The sequence below is a fragment of the Schistocerca gregaria genome, chromosome 7 (genome assembly GCF_023897955.1).
Source record: "Schistocerca gregaria isolate iqSchGreg1 chromosome 7, iqSchGreg1.2, whole genome shotgun sequence".
Classification (NCBI taxonomy): Eukaryota; Metazoa; Arthropoda; class Insecta; order Orthoptera; family Acrididae; genus Schistocerca; species Schistocerca gregaria.
The window spans coordinates 454,871,879-454,893,518 of record NC_064926.1 but is presented as its reverse complement, the minus strand read 5'-3'; positions in this window follow the sequence as shown (position 1 = coordinate 454,893,518).

Genomic DNA, 21,640 nt, shown 5'->3' with positions numbered 1-21,640 from the left:
AGCTGGTGGTTACCATGTTCTGTCTCAGCAGTGTTAGTGCTCCATAAGCAGATGAGTAAATGATACTTGTGCAGACGGCGGCACGATCCCGAACATGTGAGCACAACCAACAAATAGTTAATCCTCATGAGTCCATTTTATTTTTACGTACCACCGCATATTTTTAATGGCCTCAATTTAGCAGGAGGATAGTGCACAAGCTTCTTCAAATTTTCCAGATACTGCTGAAGAGAGTCATTGACAATTTGTTTCCTTCTAGAAACCAAGTTGTCGGTATGCCGAATGCTAAGTTTCACTCTCTGATCTATATAGTCCCAGACATCAGCTATCAGGTTAGGATACAGTGATTTAGAGGGGCAGTCGAGGTGCGATACGGTACCTGAGTTTTCAAAATCAAGAACGTATGCGTGCAGCCTGAGGTCGCCTTCAAAGAGTGGAGTGTCCGCAACATACTCTTCATGAAGACGTCTAAGAAAGTCCAACTCTCGGCATCATAAAGTTGAAATGAACATTCTGGTTAATGTTCTTCATAACTCCGAATCATCTCTAACCTAAACCACACCCTTTACATAGCGCAGGATAAACGTCTCACTAGGCTGCCTGTGTACTCAACATTTGAATTATGTGAAAAGAGACAAGAGCACGACTGCTCAGTCCACGAGGTGTCCAACTACAAACGTCTGCTGCATGCAGTTACCTTCGTAGAGTTCATTCAGACACTGGTTGAGACTAAATATTTTAGTCAGCTGACTTGCCACAGTTGTCAGTTCAAAAATGGCTCTGAGCACTATGGGACTTAACAACGTAGGTCATCAGCCCCCTAGAACTTAGAACTACTTAAACCTAACTACATCACACAACACCCAGCCACCACGAGGCAGTGAAAATCCCTGACCCCGGCGGGAATCGAACCCGGGAACCCGAACGTGGAAAGCGAGAACGCTACCGAACGCCCACGAGATGCGGGCACAGTTGTCAGCAACATGAAGTGTATTTCAGCCGTCAGCTGTACAACTTGTTCATTACTCTTCATCTGTCTCGGTCGTAGTGACCGTGACACTAAGTGTATCAACGAAAATTAAATTTGCAACGTATACATAAGATCATGAAAACAGGTTAGCAAAAAGTTCAAAAAAGTATGTGAAAATCTTACAAAAGCAATACATCAGATGGATTCTTTCCTTTAGATGAACTGAATGTCTTCAGTGTCACAGAAGCATTAAAGTGGTCTCAGAGTAGCGAAAAAAGATTATGAAAGAAACAGCGTGGGGACTGTTCACATTTAAACAGAGAAAATCAATTAAGCAATACATATATAAGAACTTCAAAGTATACAATGCAAAGCACATCCTGTCATATTCGAGCAAGACTGCATACAAGAATATGAAAAGTTTGGAATCAGAGAGGTGGGAGCAGTATAGGTATATCTTAGGAAAACATCACATTACACTGTATCAATATTGTCAACAGTATGAAAATTGGAAGTTTGCGGTAATTTCCTATGGGACCAAACTGCTGAGGTCATCGGTTCGTAGCCTCACACACTACTTAATCTGACTTAAACTGCGCTTAGGACAACACACACATCCATGCCAGAGGGAGAACTCTAACCTCCTACGGGGGTCCCCGCGAACCGTGGCAAGGCACCCAAGACAGTGTGGCTACTCCGCGTGGCTCAGTAGTAAGAAGACACATGGTATCCATGGAAACACGATGAAATTATAGCTGGAATAGTACTACATATAAGTAACTGAGTACCTAAAGCATAATACACCAGCATTACATCCCCTTAAAAACTTAAGTCTCACCAACAATATCTAATGTTTTTTGTAAATGATAAATGTCTAGATGAAACCTTAGGAAAGAATCTGACAGCGGGCACTAGCATTGATATCACGTCAAAACATTATTTAAAAAAATTGCAACTATGAGTTACACCAAAACTAAATAAACAATATTTATCCCACTCGTTAGGTACTAGATAGCTTAATCATTTGTTGTGTATAATACAATATACGAATTTAGATGAAGAAATACCTGTTAATATCTGAAGCAGCTTAATACTGACAAATTACAATAATTTCCAGTTGTATTATTTTGCAACCTAGGACTCAAGTGCTAATAAGAAATCTTATAACCTAGTCCTGGGAGGTATTCATCCAAATTACAATCATCGACTAATTTAAATTATTGTACACAAATAATCAAAGTACCATACTACATATAGTAGGTTATATGAACTGCAATTTGCTGGCGTTTACGAACATAAAGAGAAATAATCATCATATTAAAAATGAGAGGAAGCAAAGCTAGCAGGAAAAGGTGTAAGTTTTCGTTTCTTCCTCGTGATGTTAAAGAGTGGACGGTAGAGAAATAGCTTGGGGGCGGTTCGATGAATCCTCTGAAAGGCAATTGTGAATTGCGGAGTAATTACGTAGATGTTGATGTAGATGAAACGAATGCATAATCAAATCTCTCACATAAGATTGTTATAATGTTACTACATTGGCCCACTATTTCAGTGCACAGTATCAGTGTCACTACTTATGGTTTTGCAGTCCTCTACTGATATATGTCATCATGCAATGATATACACTCCTGGAAATTAAAATAAGAACACAGTGAATTCATTGTCCCAGGAAGGGGAAACTTTATTAACACACTCCTGGGGTCAGATACATCACATGATCACACTGACAGAACCACAGGCACATGGACACAGGCAACAGAGCATGCACAATGTCGGCACTAGTACAGTGTATATCCACCTTTCGCAGCAATGCAGGCTGCTATTCTCCCATGGAGACGATCGTAGAGATGCTGGATGTAGTCCTGTGGAACGGCTTGCCATGCCATTTCCACCTGGCGCCTCAGTTGGACCAGCGTTCGAACTGGACGTGCAGACCGCGTGAGACGACGCTTCATCCAGTCCCAAACATGATCAATGGGGGACAGATCCGGAGATCTTGCTGGCCAGGGCAGTTGACTTACACCTTCTAGAGCACGTTGGGTGGCACGGGATACATGCGGACGAGCCTTGTCCTGTTGGAACAGCAAGTTCCCTTGCCGGTCTAGGAATGATAGAACGATAGGTTCGATGACGGTTTGGATGTACTGTGCACTATTCAGTGCCCCTCGACGATCACCAGAGGTGTACGGCCAGTGTAGGAGATCGCTCCCCACACCATGATGCCGGGTGTTGGCCCTGTGTGCCTCGGTCGTATGCAGTCCTGATTGTGGCGTTCACCTGCACGGCACCAAACACGCATACGACCATCATTGGCACCAAGGCAGAAGCGACTCTCATCGCTGAAGACGATACGTCTCCATTCGTCCCTTCATTCACGCCTGTCGCGACACCACTGGAGGCGGGCTGCACGATGTTGGGGCGTGAGCAGAAGACGGCCTAACGGTGTGCGGGACCGTAGCCCAGCTTCATGGAGACGGTTGCGAATGGTCCTCGCCGATACCCCAGGAGCAACAGTGTCCCTAATTTGCTGGGAAGTGGCGGTGCGGTCCCCTACGGCACTGCGTAGGATCCTACGGTCTTGGCGTGCAACCGTGCGTCGCTGCGGTCCGGTCCCAGGTCGACGGGCACGTGCACCTTCCGCCGACCACTGGCGACAACATCGATGTACTGTGGAGACCTCACGCCCCACGTGTTGAGCAATTCGGCGGTACATCCACCCGGCCTCCCGCATGCCCACTATACGCCCTCGCTCAAAGTCCGTCAACTGCACATACGGTTCACGTCCACGCTGTCACGACATGCTACCAGTGTTAAAGACTGCGATGGAGCTCCGTATACCACGGCAAACTGGTTGACACTGATGGCGGCGGTGTACAAATGCTGCGCAGCTAGCGCCATTCGACGGCCAACACCGCTGTTCCTGGTGTGTCCGCAGTGCTGTGCGTGTGATCATTGCTTGTACAGCCCTCTCGCAGTGTCCGGAGCAAGTATGGTGGGTCTGACACACCGGTGTCAATGTGTTCTTTTTTCCATTTCCAGAAGTGTAGTTCTACACAATTTTTTAAAACTTTCTTTGGGTCTTATGTGTAAATCTTCGACATATCGAGGTTTAGACTATTTCTGAGTGTGTCGAATATCATCAGATGTGTTTTCCAGTCTGTTCTTTGATGTTCTTTTACACTGAAGCCCCAAAGACACTGATATAGGGATGCGTATTCAAATACAGTGATATGTAAACAGGCAGAAAATGGCACTGCGGTTGGCTACGCCTATGTAAGACAACAAGAGTCTGGCGCAGTTGTTAATCGGTTACTGTCGAGATTTAAGCCGGTCTAAACGTGGTGTTATAGCTGGCGGGCGGGCGAGCGATGGGGCACAGCATATCAGAGCTAGCTATGAAGTGGGGATATTGCTGTGTGACCATTTCACGAGTGTAGCGTAAACATCAGGAAACCGGTAAAACATCAGATATCGGGCATCCCTGCAGCTGGGAAAAGATCCAGCGAGAACGGATGCTGTGCCATCAACAAGTGTCAGCGTGCGAACCATTCAACGAAACATCATCGATGTGGGCTTTCGAAGCCGAAGGCTCACTCGTGTTTCCTTGATGACTGCACGATACAAAGTTTTACGCCTCGCATGGGCCAGTCAACACCGGTGTTGGACTGTTGATGACTGGGAACATGTTGCCTGGTCAGACGCATCCCCCCCCCCTTCCTTCTAGATACGACTGTGGCAGGTGACACGTATGTAAACATCCTGTCTGATCAACTGCATCCATTGATGGGCATTGTGCATTCCGAAGGACTTGCGCAATTACAACAGGACACTGCGGCACCTCACACGTTCCCACCAAGCTCCCCAGATATGAAAATTATTGAGCACATCTGAGTTGCATTGCAACGTGCAGTTCAGAAGAGTTCTCCACCCGCTCGTACTCTCACAGATTTATGGACAGCCCTAGAGGATTCATGGTGTCAGTTCTCTCCAGCACTACTTCAGACATTATTCAAGTCCATAGCACGTCGTGATTCGACACTTCTGCGTTCTCGCTAGGGCCCTACACGATATTAGGCAGGTGTACCAGTTTCTTTAGCTCTTCATCGTATATGCCTGTTTTCACTGACCATCTCCATTAAACTGTGACTGATCCACACGCTACTTCGTTTCATGCTCCGTTTCCAGTTATTGTGAGTTATACTACACTCCTGGAAATTGAAATAAGAACACCGTGAATTCATTGTCCCGGGAAGGGGAAACTTTATTGAAACATTCCTCGGGTCAGATACATCACATGATCACACTGACAGAACCACAGGCACATAGACATAGGCAACAGAGCATGCACAATGTCGGCACTAGTACAGTGTATATCCACCTTTCGCAGCAATGCAGGCTGCTATTCTCCCATGGAGACGATCGTAGAGATGCTGGATGTAGTCCTGTGGAACGGCTTGCCATGCCATTTCCACCTGGCGCCTCAGTTGGACCAGCGTTCGTGCTGGACGTGCAGACCGCGTGAGACGACGCTTCATCCAGTCCCAAACATGCTCAATGGGGGACAGATCCGGAGATCTTGCTGGCCAGGGTAGTTGACTTACACCTTCTAGAGCACGTTGGGTGGCACGGGAAACACGCGGACGTGCATTGTCCTGTTGGAACAGCAAGTTCCCTTGCCGGTCTAGGAATGGTAGAACGATGGGTTCGATGACGGTTTGGATGTACCGTGCACTATTCAGTGTCCCCTGACGATCACCAGAGGTGTACGGCCAATGTAGAAGACCGCTCCCCACACCATGATGTCAGGTGTTGGCCCTGTGTGCCTCGGTCGTATGCAGTCCTGATTGTGGCGCTCACCTGCACGGCCCCAAACACGCATACGACCATCATTGGCACCAAGGCAGAAGCGACTCTCATCGCTGAAGACGACACGTCTCCATTCGTCCCTCCATTCACGCCTGTCGCGACACCATTGGAGGCGGGCTGCACGATGTTGGGGCGTGAGCGGAAGACGGCCTAACGGGTTGCAGGACAGTAGCCCAGCTTCATGGAGACGGTTGAGAATGGTCCTCGCCGATAGCCCAGGAGCAACAGTGTCCCTAATTTGCTGGGAAGTGGTGGTGCGGTCCCCTATGGCACTGCGTAGGATCCTACGGTCTTGGCGTGCATCCGTGCGTCGCTGCGGTCCGGTCCCAGGTCGACGGGCACGTGCACCTTCCGCCGACCACTGGCGACAACATCGATGTTCTGTGGAGACCTCACGCCCCACGTGTTGAGCAATTCGGCGGTACGTCCACCCGGCCTCCCGCATGCCCACTATACGCCCTCGCTCAAAGTCCGTCAACTGCACATACGGTTCACGTCCACGCTGTCGCGGCATGCTACCAGTGTTAAAGACTGCGATGGAGCTCCGTATGCCACGGCAAACTGGCTGACACTGACGGCGGCGGTGCACAAATGCTGCGCAGCTAGCGCCATTCGACGGCCAACACCGCGGTTCCTGCTGTGTCCGCTGTGCCGTGCGTGTGATCATTGCTTGTACAGCCCTCTCGCAGTGTCCGGAGCAAGTATGGTGGGTCTGACACACTGGTGTCAATGTGTTCTTTTTTCCATTTCCAGGAGTGTATTTATAGTCATGGTGGATTAACATTGTTATGTAAACATATTGTAAGATAAGGACTTTCATTCTTCTGAAGCGAATTTGCTGCTTTTGTAAGTTGTTGTTCTGGTCTTCAGTCCTGAGACTGGTTTGATGCAGCTCTCTATGCTACTCTGTCCTGTGCAAGATTCTTCATCTCCCAGTACCTACTGCAACCTACATCCTTCTGAATCTGTTTAGTGTATTCATCTCTTGGTCTCCCTCTACGATTTTTATCCTCCACGCTGCCCTCCAATCCTAAATTGGTGATCCATTGATGCCTCAGGACATGTCCTAGCAACCAATCTCTTCTTCTAGTCAAGTTGTGCCACAAACTCCTCTTCTCCCCAATCCAATTTAATACCTCCTCATTAGTTATATGATCTGCCCATCTAATCTTCAGCATTTTTCTGTAGCACCACATGTCGGAAGCTTCTATTCTCTTCTTGTCCAAAGTAGTTATCGTCCTTGTTTCACTTCCATAGATGGCTACACTCCATACAAATACTTTCAGAAACGACTTCCTGACACTTAAATCTATACTCGATGTTAACAAATTTCTCTTCTTCACAAACACCTTCCTTGCTATTGCCCGTCTACATTTATATCCTCTCTACTTTGACCATCATCAGTTATTTTGCTCCCCAAATAGCAAAACTCCTTTACTACTTTAAGTGTCTCATTTCCTAATCTAAGTCCCTCAGCCTCACCCGACTTAATTCGACTACATTCCATTATCCTCGTTTTGCTTTTGTTCATGTTCATCTTATACCCTCCTTTCATGACGCTATCCATTTTGTTCAACTACTCTTCTAAGTCCTTTGCTGTCTGTGACAGAATTACAATGTCATCGGCGAAACTCTGAGTTTTTATTTCTTCTCCATGGATTTTATTACCTAGTCCGAATTTTTCTTTTGTTTCCTTCACTGGTTGCTCAATAAACAGATTGAATAACATCGGGGATAGGCTACAACCCTGTCTCAATCCCTTCCCAACCACTGCTTCCCTTTCATGCCCCTCGACTCTTATAACTGCCATTTGGTTTCTGTACAAATTGTAAATAGTCTTTCGCTCCCTGTATTTTACCCCTGTCACCTTCAGAATTTGAAAGAGCGTATTCCAGTCAACAGTGTCAAAAGCTTTCTCTAAATCTACAAATGCTAGAAATGTAGGTTTGCCTTTCCTTAATCTAGCTTCAAAGATAAGTGGTAGAGTCAGTATTGCCTCACGTGTTCCAATATTTCTACGTAATCCAAACTGATCTTCCCCGAGGTCGGCTTCTACCAGTTTTTCCAATCGTCTGTAAAGAATTCGCACTTGGGTGGGTCACCGTCCAGTCCTGCCGAGTGCTGGTGGCAAGTGGGGTTGCACTAAGCGCTTGTGAGGCCAATTGAGGAGCTACTTGACTGAGAGGTACCGGCAACAGTTACTGAAACTCTCAACGGTTGAGAGTACTTTCACTTAATTACTTGACTTCTTTTCTATATTGTTTCCTGAACTTATGATTGCGTGTCGTATTTAATTTTTGTTGATAGTCTTGCTGTGATGATGGACGCTACGTTCGAAACTGTTAAGGAATAAAGAATGATTCGTACAACTAATGGCTAAAATGCAGTTTTTCAAATTGTTGAGACTGACCTGCATTGGGTGACAGAAGCCATTGCTTTGGATTTGAAACAGATCTTAATTCAAAAGGGATGCTAGTCTGTTTAGGACGTTTCTACGACCACTGCTCTTACGCCGCATTCCATGGCTGCACGTGGTACACCACACGTTCTATATAAGCTGGATAATCGTCGCTGATACTTCAACAAATAGGACAACTTCTTTTGCCTAGTGATCATGGATAGACCCAAAAACGATACCTCCACTCTGCCATGTCCTCGCGTCTCCTTGTCAACTTATCTTACTGCCCTTATTGCAAATAACCCATTACACCCTTTTCATTGACGAGACACGTCAGAGGTAGAGAGTGATTTGACCTTGTGCTGTAAGTTCCACCCATGTACAGCGCTCCAAAGGCGCCGGGTTGTCTTTAAATAGAGGAAACTAATATCTTAATAAACACCATCCGAACAGACCTTGAAGGCTCAAAAATATCGTCTGGCCGCCTTTTCATCCTCAGCTCCAAGGTGTCACCAGATGCGGATACAGAGGGGCTCTCAACCGTTGAGAGATTCAGTAACTGGTGCCAGTACCTCTCAGTCAAGTAGCTCCTCAATTGGCATCGCAAGGGCTTAGTGCACCCCACTTGCCATCAGCACTCGGCAGACCTAGACGGTGACCCATCCAAGTGCGACTATGCTTAACTTCTGTGATCTGACGGGAACCGGTGTTACCACTACGGCAATGCCGTTGGCACATTAATATTAGGTCCAGATATTTTCAATTCTCATATTGTACTATGAGAGCCCGCCGTGCGGTCTAACGCTCTGCTTCCCGAGCGAGAAGGCGTGCCGGTCCCCGGCACGAATTCGCCCCGCGGATTGTCGAGTTCCGGTGTGTCGGCCAGCCTGTAGATGGTTTATAAAGAGGTTTTCCATCTACCTCGGCGAATGTGGGCTGGTTCCCCTTATTCCACCTCGGTTACACTGTGTCGGCGATTGCTGCGCAAACACAGCCTCCACGTACGGTACACCATAATTACTGTATCACGCAAACACTGAGGTTACACTCGTCTGGAACGAGACGGTCCCTGGTGGAGAGGGGAGGGGGGAGGTGGGGTCCACTGGGCACAATGTGGGGCCGCAGTGGGGTGAGTGGACTGCTGTTGTGAGGTTGTGTACCACTGAGGGCTACGGCAGGGTCGGAGCCTCTCCGTCGATTCCAGGTCCCCAGTTCAATACATACATACATGTACTATGAGAAGTTTCCTCCAGATGGAAAATGGAGTATTCTCAGGCCTAGCGCAGAGGCCTGGTATGGGGCTGCCTCTGTAAGTACCAGCATCTTAAGATATGAAGACCGTGTGTCTCCATATACTTCCTCTTCTTTGACTCTTGCCGCCAGAGGCGGGTCGTTTTCTTCTTCCAGTGGTCGTTGTTGCTCCAATCGAAAAATGTTAACCGCTACTCATCCATTGCTCGATCAATATATCATTCCCATGGAAAAGTTGGCAGTCGCCTGCCACGCAAGGTAGCCGCGAGGTCTTGGACGTCTTGTAACCGCTCGCGCGGCAGTCCTAGTCGGAGGTTCGATTCCTCCATCGGGCGTGTGTGTGTGTGTGTGTATGTGTGTGTGTGTGTGTGTGTGTGTGTGTGTGTTACTAGCGTAAGTTAGTTTAAATTTAATTAATTAATGTCTAAGCTTAGGGACCAATGACCTCAGCAGTTTAGTGCCATAAGATCTTACCACAAATTTCCAAATTTTGACACTTTCTTGGGCCACCTATCATTGCTCCATCTTTTTAACATGACAAAACCACTTAAGACTTTCGGCCCTTTCAATATAATGGATATAAAATGTATGGATATATAAGGTATCTACATACTTTTTACAATAATGAATATACGGAATAGTTACACGAATGCTAATAACCAATGAAGAAATAGGTACATTACGTTATATAAAGTACCTGCTATAAAAATTATTTCGTCAACATGTGATAAAAAGATACACTCCTGGAAATTGAAATAAGAACACCGTGAATTCATTGTCCCAGGAAGGGGAAACTTTATTGACACATTCCTGGGTTCAGATACATCACATGATCACACTGACAGAACCACAGGCACATAGACACAGGCAACAGAGCATGCACAATGTCGGCACTAGTACAGTGTATATCCACCTTTTGCAGCAATGCAGGCTGCTATTATCCCATGGAGACGATCGTAGAGATGCTGGATGTAGTCCTGTGGAACGGCTTGCCATGCCATTTCCACCTGGCGCCTCAGTTGGACCAGCGTTCGTGCTGGACGTGCAGACCGCGTGAGACGACGCTTCATCCAGTCTCAAACATGCTCAATGGGAGACAGATCCGGAGATCTTGCTGGCCAAGGTAGTTGACTTACACCTTCTAGAGCACGTTGGGTGGCACGGGATACATGCGAACGTGCATTGTCCTGTTGGAACAGCAAGTTCCCTTGCCGGTCTAGGAATGGTAGAACGATGGGTTCGATGACGGTTTGGATGTACCGTACACTATTCAGTGTCCCCTCGACGATCACCAGAGGTGTACGGCCAGTGTAGGAGATCGCTCCCCACACCATGATGCCGGGTGTTGGCCCTGTGTGCCTCGGTCGTATGCAGTCCTGATTGTGGGGCTCACCTGCACGGCGCCAAACACGAATACGACCATCATTGGCACCAAGGCAGAAGTGACTCTCATCGCTGAAGACGACACGTCTCCATTCGTCCCTCCATTCACGCCTGTCGCGACACCACTGGAGGCGGGCTGCACGATGTTGGGGCGTGAGCGGAAGACGGCCTAACGTTGTGCGGGACCGTAGCCCAGCTTCATGGAGACGGTTGCGAATGGTCCTCGCCGATAACCCAGGAGCAACAGTGTCCCTAATTTGCTGGGAAGTGGCGGTGCGGTCCCCTACGGCACTGCGTAGGATCCTACGGTCTTGGCGTGCATCCGTGCGTCGCTGCGGTCCGGTCCCAGGTCGACGGGCACTTGCACCTTCCGCCTTCCACCTGGCCTCCCGCATGCCCACTATACGCCCACGCTCAAAGTCCGTCAACTGCACATACGGTTCACGTCCACGCTTTCGCGGCATGCTACCAGTGTTAAAGACTGCGATGGAGCTCCGTATGCCACGGCAAACTGGCTGACACTGACGGCGGCGGTGCACAAATGCTGCGCCGCTGGCGCCATTCGACGGCCAACACCGCGGTTCCTGGTGTGTCCGCTGTGCCGTGCGTGTGATCATTGCTTGTACAGCCCTCTCGCAGTGTCCGGAGCAAGTATGGTGGGTCTGACACACCGGTGTCAATGTGTTTTTTTTTCCATTTCCAGGAGTGTAGCTATAATCTGGACTGGGCCGAGCAAATTTTCTATATAATAACAGCAGGCACCTCCTGTCTGTTCTTGTGACTTACCGCTAACTCCGTTCACTCAATATTGTGTTAACGCCTTTCAACTACAGCGGCCAAATAAGTTTCTCATGGAATACGAGAAGTTTCATCGAACTGTTGAAGGCTAACGTGCTTCTTTAACGCAGATCACTCATGTCGAAAACGCTATGATTCATGCAGTTTTGTCAGTCTATTCAGCGTCAGCTAAGATTGAAGACTAAAACAGAAATTCGTCCATATACGTAGCGGGACCAATAGCACCTTTCATTTAGGTCGAACTGCTTTGAAAGGGACAGCGACATTTCAAATGCTACGCTGATGGCATCATTCCCTATTATTCCTTAAATTAATTTTTCGACCCCGCATCTGAAATATCAGTACCACAGAAAGCATTCCAATCAAATGGGGAGTCACACTGAAACTCCCATCTGTGGAGTCTACGTGAGATATACACCTGCGAAAAATGGTTCAAATGGCTCTGATCACTATGGGACTTAACTGCTGTGGGCATCAGTCCCCTAGAAATTAGAACTGCTTAAACCTAACTAATCTAAGGACATCACACACATCCATGCCCGAGGCAGGATTCGAACCTGCGACGGTAGCAGTCACGCGGTTCCAGATTGTAGCGGCTAGAACCGCTCGGCCACTCCGGCTATACACCGGCTATACACCTGCCTCCAAGAAGAATTATACTTCATCTTGTCCATACTGGAAGTTGACTAGGACGTCCTGTTTATCTCAGAATTCGAACTAGGCGGCTGTTTATCATTTGGAAACTTGCAATAGTCTCTTGTTTCAGAAGGACTGAGATAGCGTCCCTCCTATAGTCACTTCATCTTTTGCTCTTTCACTATTTAGGGATTTCTCCCCTTAGAAGACACAGTTTGTATCGCACTGAAGATATCTTTCAAATATGCTTGTCTTATGACCTTTCCAGTGCTAAGAATTTTGCCTCCTCCATGTGACGTCCGAATCCGAATTCGTTCAGTGGCAGGGTGGCCTCTAGAGGAAGCTGTAAAGCGGTCTCCGGGTCCCTCATGCAAGTATATATGGGAACAACGGCATTTTTATCTGTGGGAGAACGGGAGCGCTCTGCGATGCGATTCTTGAGAAGAACCTACCTCTCATATTTTCCTTTTGATCCTTCCTGGAGGTTTCTCTCTATTTATTTGTTTATCTCTGAGGTCTGAAATGACGATGGGCCAACTCGTCTTCAGCACGAAGCACGAAAACACGATGATGTTTTCGGAAGTTGTCGTATACCAATTCCACTAAAAGGCAATAGTGGTGTATTAGAGAAGTATGACTAATAATATTCTAATTTGACTACTCATTCATCAACGTAGTAAGTAATTTACTGTAAGAACAATATCACATTTCAAGACTCTATTAAACAGTGAACCTGTACAGTTTTATCGCTCAAGATTACAGCACATACCATCGCTGTCTTTGTGTTGCCACCATTTTTCTGTGAAATGTATGTCTTCGGTTGAATGGCATAGGAACTAAATTCTTGGAGGAGATGTTTATTTTGAATTAAGTTTTACCTTGTACATCTCCTCGGTCTGCGAATGTCCATTTAGTGCTTGTTTGGGCTTCGTTTGTTCTTTGAGGTTGGAGGACAGGATGCTTGGACCACAGATTTTCAAACAGAATGCGACAGATAACTCTGTATATTCTTCAAGTGCGTCAAATTAAAAATAAGTTTATATTGTTTGATCGTACTCCAGAGTTTAAGAAGGCACTGTCGCTGATACTACAATGAAGCAAACAAATAACTCTCTTGTATCTTTTCCAGGATCCTGTTGGGGGCAGCGAATCTACATGCGAGGCTGTAAGTATTTTACGTAACACATCCTTCTCACGTGGCAGTCGCACGAGGCATTTCGCCTCCTTAACGAGGCAGAGAAGTGTGGGGCCTTTTACACAGCTGAATAGGCCACATGTCTGTCGCTCACGTGGCACACACGTAATGGCACTTGTTAGCGAAACTATTTCGGCCATCACTTGCCTTACGTCACCAGACGGAAAGTTTCGGAATTGGTAATGACATCTTGCGAAAGATACCTCAGAGAGAACCATTAAGCATCATTAGATCGTAGGGTCGGCTGTGCAATAAGTGGGGAAGGGGGTATTGAATGTCAATATTCTTTTTTTTTTCAATTCGAGCTCTAACCTGCTGATGCTAGTTAGAACTAGCTCCTCAGAGGCTGTTTTGTCATCATAACATGGCTGACGATTGTTCGAGTTTGCTCTTTAACTGTGAGGGTTTATAACCGACAGAGAAAGGTTTCGAATTTGTACAGATAAGAACACTATTTGATGTTCGGAAATTTATCAGATATTAATTTGATAGTTTAATCTCGTGAAGCTTTCATGGGGATTTTTTTTGACATTTCTGATTTTATTGGTTACAGTATATTCATTCACTGAATGCGTAGAGTTAGGTTCAATGTGGGAATGGGACATGGACTAGTTTGGTTTAGAAGTATTCCATAACCTGTTTTCAAGTTTAGATTGCTCTTGAATCACATTTCTAGTTTTCAAAGCTTTTTGCGTGTTTCATATGATTGATTCAAGGTACTAAGTAGTACTTTAGATGTTTACGATAAATTTTTTTTATATACTTGTTTTTAGGGTTCCGTGCCTCTGTAAAAACGCAGTCGTTTTGTTGTCCCTCTGCCTGTTTGTCCGACTGCGAAGAACCTTTTTTCTCAGGTAAGAGTACACGTATCAGGGTCGAATTTATATCACGCATTAAGGTCCATAATTCCTTTGCGGTGTAAAATGTTTAAGTTCATAAGTCCGTTTAGTTAAAAGATACGATTATTTATGTCACATTTTGATATTCGAATACTCACTCATCAAAATTATAGGGTGCATCCAGTTGACCTATAATCATGAAATTTGGCAAGAAGCAAGGTTTCCTAATAAGTAAAGGCAGAAAATCCGAAATTGTTTTATGTACTTATATCACACGAAAAAAACATTTTTTGTTATTTATTACATGACTTCGATCTTGAAATTAAAACACTCTCAAAAGTCTAGGAGTCTCTGGGACCGATATCTTACCGGTACCAATGTCAGTAACAGCAAAAAAGTCGTCATTATCCTCGATTGTCGGAATGGATAGCTGTGTCTATACATAATTAAGTTTTGTATGGGAATGCAGCCTTTCTTGGCGAAGTTCTGTGATAAAATCTTTTCGCTTTATAAGCCGAGTCAAGGCGTTGTTCTCGTCCCTACAAATATCTTACTCATCTTCGTAACGATGCAGCAGAACGTCTCGTTGACTCGGTTGATAACCCGAGAAAAGATAATTAAGTTTGTGCGGAATCCTCAATGCGCTAATCCCACTCCCACCTGGCCCCTTTTATATTACTCTTATAAGTTTTAAAAATACCACTTTAAAAGCCGTCCGTGTGATACAGAAAGCAAGGACCACTCCTACATTTGCTAATAATCAAATCCTGATGCCTTGAAGCTATACTAAATTGTATTTCTCATGTCCCAGAAACAATCTGGAAACGATAACGGACTCGTAAATTTGAATAGAAACAGACACACAAGATGCAATTTCCTGAACTCAGCGTAACAAAGTAAGTAGGTCCTGCATGGCTTGTTCTTGAGTACAGTGGAGTGAGTACTGACTCGTTAAAGGACAATCAATTCAACTGAACATGTGTTAAAGTTCTGAGTATAGCCATCTGTACAGTGATGACGTCTTCTCACTTCTGAATTCACTGATTTTATATGCAAAAATAAGTAACCCATAAGACTGATCGTATGAAACCGCACTCTCAGTCGACGTACTTTTATCAGTACCTGAAGCAATAGATTGCAAGTCGCCTAGTATCTATCTCATGAAATCGGATTTAAGTGGTTTTCCGACAAAATGAACAATTGTACATTGTGAAGCGATGCCACATGCTTTAACAAGATAGTGCCCATGCAATGTAGCAAGGTCCAGTGACTTAATACAAAGAATGTTCGGCCATATTTCGAGGAAAACTGAAAGACGTACATCGATGCCTTGTAACTGAATACAAGACAATAACTTTACAACCCCGCAGGGATATTCAAAGCCACAAGCAAGCGAAAGAAGCACCATTTCTCATCTCTCATGTCTAAGTGAAAACTACTGTATTCGATATACATGAGAGGGCACCATCTTTGAACTTCCACCATGACGACGTGAAACAATGTCCAACACTGTAATCAGCTTATACACAATTAAGTAACAGTATCCTATGAGTTCTCATTTTACTACTCCACGAGACAGGAGCAATCTTCACTCCAAATGTGGCTCCACCAACATGCATCCAACCAACCGGAACAATGCACAGGTTCGAAAATAATGTAGTAATAGTGAATGCCCTTTCAAGTAAGCAGGACGACTTAGCCTGACAACGCGCGAACGAGTCCTATTTTTCTAGAGCAAATAGATCGCCAGAATCGTAAAATCGCATCTATGGCTAAGTAAAGTGGTTGCTACAGTGTTTTTATCATTTAATCGAAACTCGTTTTATCAGACTCACGTGAAATATGACAAAGATAAACATCACGATCTGCTACAAACAAAAAATGGAAAGATATGAAATTACTGAATGAATAGGCACCTTTCGACTTGTAGGTGTGACTTATGGCTCTTATATGTCTGAGTTTAGTTACACTATTTTCAATCTGTTTGCCCTTAAGTTAATGAAAGAGGGTTTAAACCAGCGCAACGTATGTCAGATGCGATCGGAGGGCAAGCAAAACCAAAAAGACACTTGAAAAGAGGAAGGAGGCACAAACTACTGAGTACACTGATCTGGAGATAATCTACTGATTGAGACAGAGTCACAATGCATTCTGCTCCAGCAAGTGGCAATTTAGAACTCATATTATGTGGAACTAATTGTTTCTATAGTGTTGAGCAGATAAAATCTCTACAGACGAATTATAAGTTCGACTGTGGAAGGGGATTGGTCGTTTAGTTTCGATAGAAATCGTCAAGGCATTCGCCTTAACAGCGGAAACTTCAAGTAGAAAATACTTTTCAGCCAGTAAGACATGTACCAGACCTAGTGACTTATTGTTACTCACACGAATGCAGGGTGGTTGTAATTGAACTTTCGATACGTGAGAGGACTTCCAGGAAAGACGAGGAATCTTGGGACAATGACATTATCTAAAAACATTTGTAGAGACACACGGAAGAGGAAGAACGAATCAACCATTGAAAACTACGCATTTTAATTTCCACATAGGAAATTGCGTAACAATGTTACATACGTTGCTCAGTGTGACCAAAATTTGAATCCACGACAACCTGAAACGGCACTAGAGATTGCTCTAAAGCTGCCCGAAACATTTTAGGTGGCAAGTTGGCTACCTTATTTCGTAAGCTAATCTTCAAACTCCAACGTGTGTTAATGTTCCGCTGATAAACCTTGTCCTTCACCTAAAACCACAGACAAAAGTAATATGGGTTGACGGCCACGAGCCTTTTAACGATCGGTAAGAACATCCGAATCATGTCCAACTCCGGTGCGGAAAGAGGATCACTCCGTATTCCTTTAATGCGTCGATACTCGCGAAGAGTAGCATCATTATTGCTGTTGGTTTGATGAAACAGTTTTACGTGCAAAAACCACCTCACCTTGTCCAGATCAGTTTTGACTGTGTGCAACAGATACTGATGCCTGTCCTAGAACCCTACTTCGCCGTAACAGTACCGGCGCCTAACCGCAGGTCATGACAAAGTTAATAGCACAACTCTTGCAGCGCGAAGTATTAATATCATTCCTATAGAGCCGTAACCATACCGTAACTAATTATCCGTCCACGCTGGCTGAAGTGGCGAAAGTTTAATTGCAACTGCCCTGAACACAAAGCTGTTTACAAATTTTTCACAGGAAATTTTTAAATTCATATATTAATGTGTTCATAGCACGCCTGACATACAGTAGTTCCGAGCGAAGTGGCGTCATCGTAAGACACTGGATTCACTTGCGGAGGACAGTTCAATTACCCGTTCGACCGTGATTTTCCTAAGCGCTGGGATGTATCCTGTGAAAAATGATGCAGCAGATTTCTTCAGCCTGAAAGCGTCCTCAGTCTCGGCATGGGCGGAACATTAAACATCTTTCTTTGCTATCTTATCAAATCGTAATTCTGTAACTCTATATCAAAAATTAAATGTCACACAAGTCAGTATTAATGAAGACGGTAACCAACACCGATCATAATACAAATGCGTGAACACTAAAACTGAAGTACCGATTTTAATGTTAATTATACAAAGAGGTCAGCCAGACTTGCATAATTTGAAAGATGCTTGGCCACAGATGTGCAAAAGAAAAGAATGAAGGAAGCTGTTTATAGTGGTAAAAGGGAGTAAATACTTTGATATCCATAACTGATGCTACCTTCTCTGTCGTGTATTGGCATCTCCGATACGTCAACATCAAAAATTTAAGTGCCCTGCTTACTGATCGGTATAGTATGAATGACTCACGAAGTAGCAGTGTTCCGTGAAATTGCATTCAAGTCTAAAAGTTGCTGATGCTCATCCGCAGTAACACACGCATACCAGGCAGCTACACTAGCACAAATGCTATGTCGTCGGTGTCAGCAGTGGTAAACTAAACGTAGTAACGAACCCGTTGGTGGACAGCAAACGTTCATTAACGTCGTCTTTTTTCTAATAGTGAAGTGTTAGTTTGCCGCCGTTAAGACAAAATTTGAGGTGTTCCTCATTTTCAGTCTCTTCATTTCGAAGACCTACTGAAACCTACAATTATACATAAAGGGCTGGAATGTGAAAGGTTATCGCCTATGTATCATAATGTCTCATTTTTATTACTACGTTGACGTATCTCAAACAGGTAGGCCTTTGGCAATCAATATCAGTTAATTACAACACACTGATTAAGATATCAAATCTCAATAATAGAGCAATAGAAACTGATAGGCGTTGATTAGTAAGAGTTTCAGCAAACCCAAATTATTGTACAGTTCTTAATTTAATTAAAACGGAACAGGCAGGTCTTTGACAGCTTCAGTTCAGCAAAATAACGAAAGGCGAAACAGGCAGGCCTTCAATAATCGAAAGGTTTAATCACTGGGTAATGCATTTGCAATTTAATAAATAATATCCAGGCTTTGCCTTTGTTTTCAGTTTTCCACCTTAAAACATTAAAGGAAAAGTGTATCCTAGTTTCAATCAATTCATTCTCATCGACGAGAACTACCCCACAATAACAATTTGCACTACGTCTAACAGCTAATCAACCTATGGTCACCAGTCACCACAGGACAAAATAACACTTAACCATTAGTGCCCAATGCACCACTTCAACGGTACACCATCGCGTGCTATGTTTTCTGTATGCCAATTCCGCCAAAACTAGTTATTTCTCCGAACACCAGAGCTTAAATAGCTGAGCACCTTGTAACCTCCCCACAAAAAGTGTATATCAAGCAGTCACATTCAGCGTAACGCAGTTACAAATACCTGCCAACAGTAAAATATAATTATATATAGTATTCACTGTGACTACCCAACAGTTTATTATTCCGTAACCTTGCAATAGGAACGTGACTAACCTCTCAATAAAACTGTGGGTCACTTATAACCCTTTAATAATGGACTGTGAATTTAAACTGGTAAATTTGGACGTCGGGAGTGCTGCGTCGTGCCCCTGAAAATTCATTCTGAATAAATGGAAAAATCTTACCTCAATGAAGTCGCCGGATAACGCATATAACTCTGCTCTGCTGGCACAGCCCAATGCAATGCTGGCCGATAGATTTGTCATGTATAAACAGAAACAATTGATTTTTCTTTACAATAATCGGGATGATCATGGATTAGAAAAATTAGTAAATTCTTCAAAGTGAGATGAATGATTGTCAAAAGTTAATTTTTATAAGAAAGATTATTATTCAGAGATTTTCTTAAAAGCATTTACATGGGACTTGATATAACAATAGTACATATGCGCGAGGCTGCTTTTACCTTATACTACAACGCTCAGGCACCGCCGTCGATACACACGACCGGCCCAGCCAACACAATACATCAGGCTGCTAGCTACTACTCAGTCATACTGCTACAGACACTGCTCTTACTGCATACAACACTGCTCTCTGGTCCGAGATTCTCTTATAACTTACATATCGCAGACAGCGCGTGAGCAATTCATCGAAATTACATCTGCTCGAGTGCGCTAGCAACAAATTATTTAATCATGGACCTCTTACATAACCCTTCACTACGGGGGGGGGGGGACAAAAATTTGGCAGCGGTGGTGCGTCATTTGGACTTGCCATGAGCAACTAGCATTTTTACATGAATTAAACATATCAAGGAGTGAAAGAAAGTGCACTCGCACTGTGTACAAAATATATTAACAAATGAGATAAAGTACACATGCACTGTGAAACTCTTCAGCATTTTACATGAATTAAACATATCAAGGAGTGAAATAATGTAATAATGTGCACAGGCACTGTGTACAAAATATATTTCCAAATGACATAAAGTACACAAGCACTGTGAAACTCTTTAGCATTTTACATGAATTACACATATCAAGGAGTGAAATAAAATGCACTCGCACTTTAAAAGTCATCAGCTTTTTTACATGAACTAGGAATGGAATGGAAAGGATAGCCTTATGTTTGTAGCTCAGTAGGTTTCAAGTAGCTGCACTGAAAGTCCATATCTTTCCACAGAAGCACAACAACAAGTGAGACAATCTGAAGTTCTCTTCCCTGAAGTATTTATCAGTGTAACCAAGACACTGAAATGTTGTATTAATATTGTATGTTATCATTTTGGTAGTACATTAGGTACACCAAACAGTAGGACCATAATAACATCTCCTTTGGTCAGAGTGATGGACAGCTTGATAAGTCAACACCACATTCTTGTAGTATCCATACTTACATCAACTTAGAAATAATGCAAAAGCCCAATATAGTGCTCCATGATCATGGGGATGGACAGGACATACAGATATAGCAGTAATTGCTGGTAATTAGGTCAGAAGGTGAAGGATACATTAAGTCTCATGCTAGTCATCATTCAGAATTACAGTAGTGTATCAACCGATCTGAATAATTATTGGCATTCATTGGCTACTTACACAGCATTTAACTAGTATGTATGGTGTATTACAGAACATTATTCTTAAGTCATCTCATTACAGTAAACATTGGCACTCAATGGCCAGTTACTAAATATTTATGTAGTATGTATGGTGTATTACATAACATTATTCATAATGCATTTCGTTACAGTAATTATTGGCATAGAATTTATGCATAAATATGAAACATCATTCAGTATTATTCTGAAGTCATCATTCAAAACACGAGTTATTGCACGTAGCATCAAGCTGTTAGTGTTTATATACGATATCTTGCAAGTGACATAAAACATATTTAAAATGTAAGACATTGGAACTAGTATACAATGTGTTTAGTCCAATAATACATAGACATAATGGAATCAATACATCAGAAAAATTTGCATTATGTTTAGGACTAGAAATATATCTTAAACTGGTAGCATTATATAGTTGTATACTGGTAATAGTTCGGACTGGTCATTTTTTTTTGTGGTAACAATGCTTTGCGTTGGGATTAATAGTCAATTGCTGGGGCATGAAAATATTTGCTTTTGACTTACTGCTGGAAATAAGGATTAATAATGTCATTTGTCATAAGTCAGCTGTAGCAAGGTTATGAGACAAGTACAGTATATATGACCACATTCATAAATGACGGACACAACTGGGTAAAAAAAATGCAAATGCTAGAACGGATTTAAAATTAAGTGCTTGTAGCATATTAGTATCATGAAAAGCTTCTCCTGAAAAATAAATACAAAATGGATTATTGACCTGAAAGAAAAAATGTATATAATGCTGAAAAGTAGTAAGCTTCGAATTAACAGGTAATGAAAAGTGTACTTAACATGTATGTACTCTGACTGTCTTTCCCAAAACATTCAG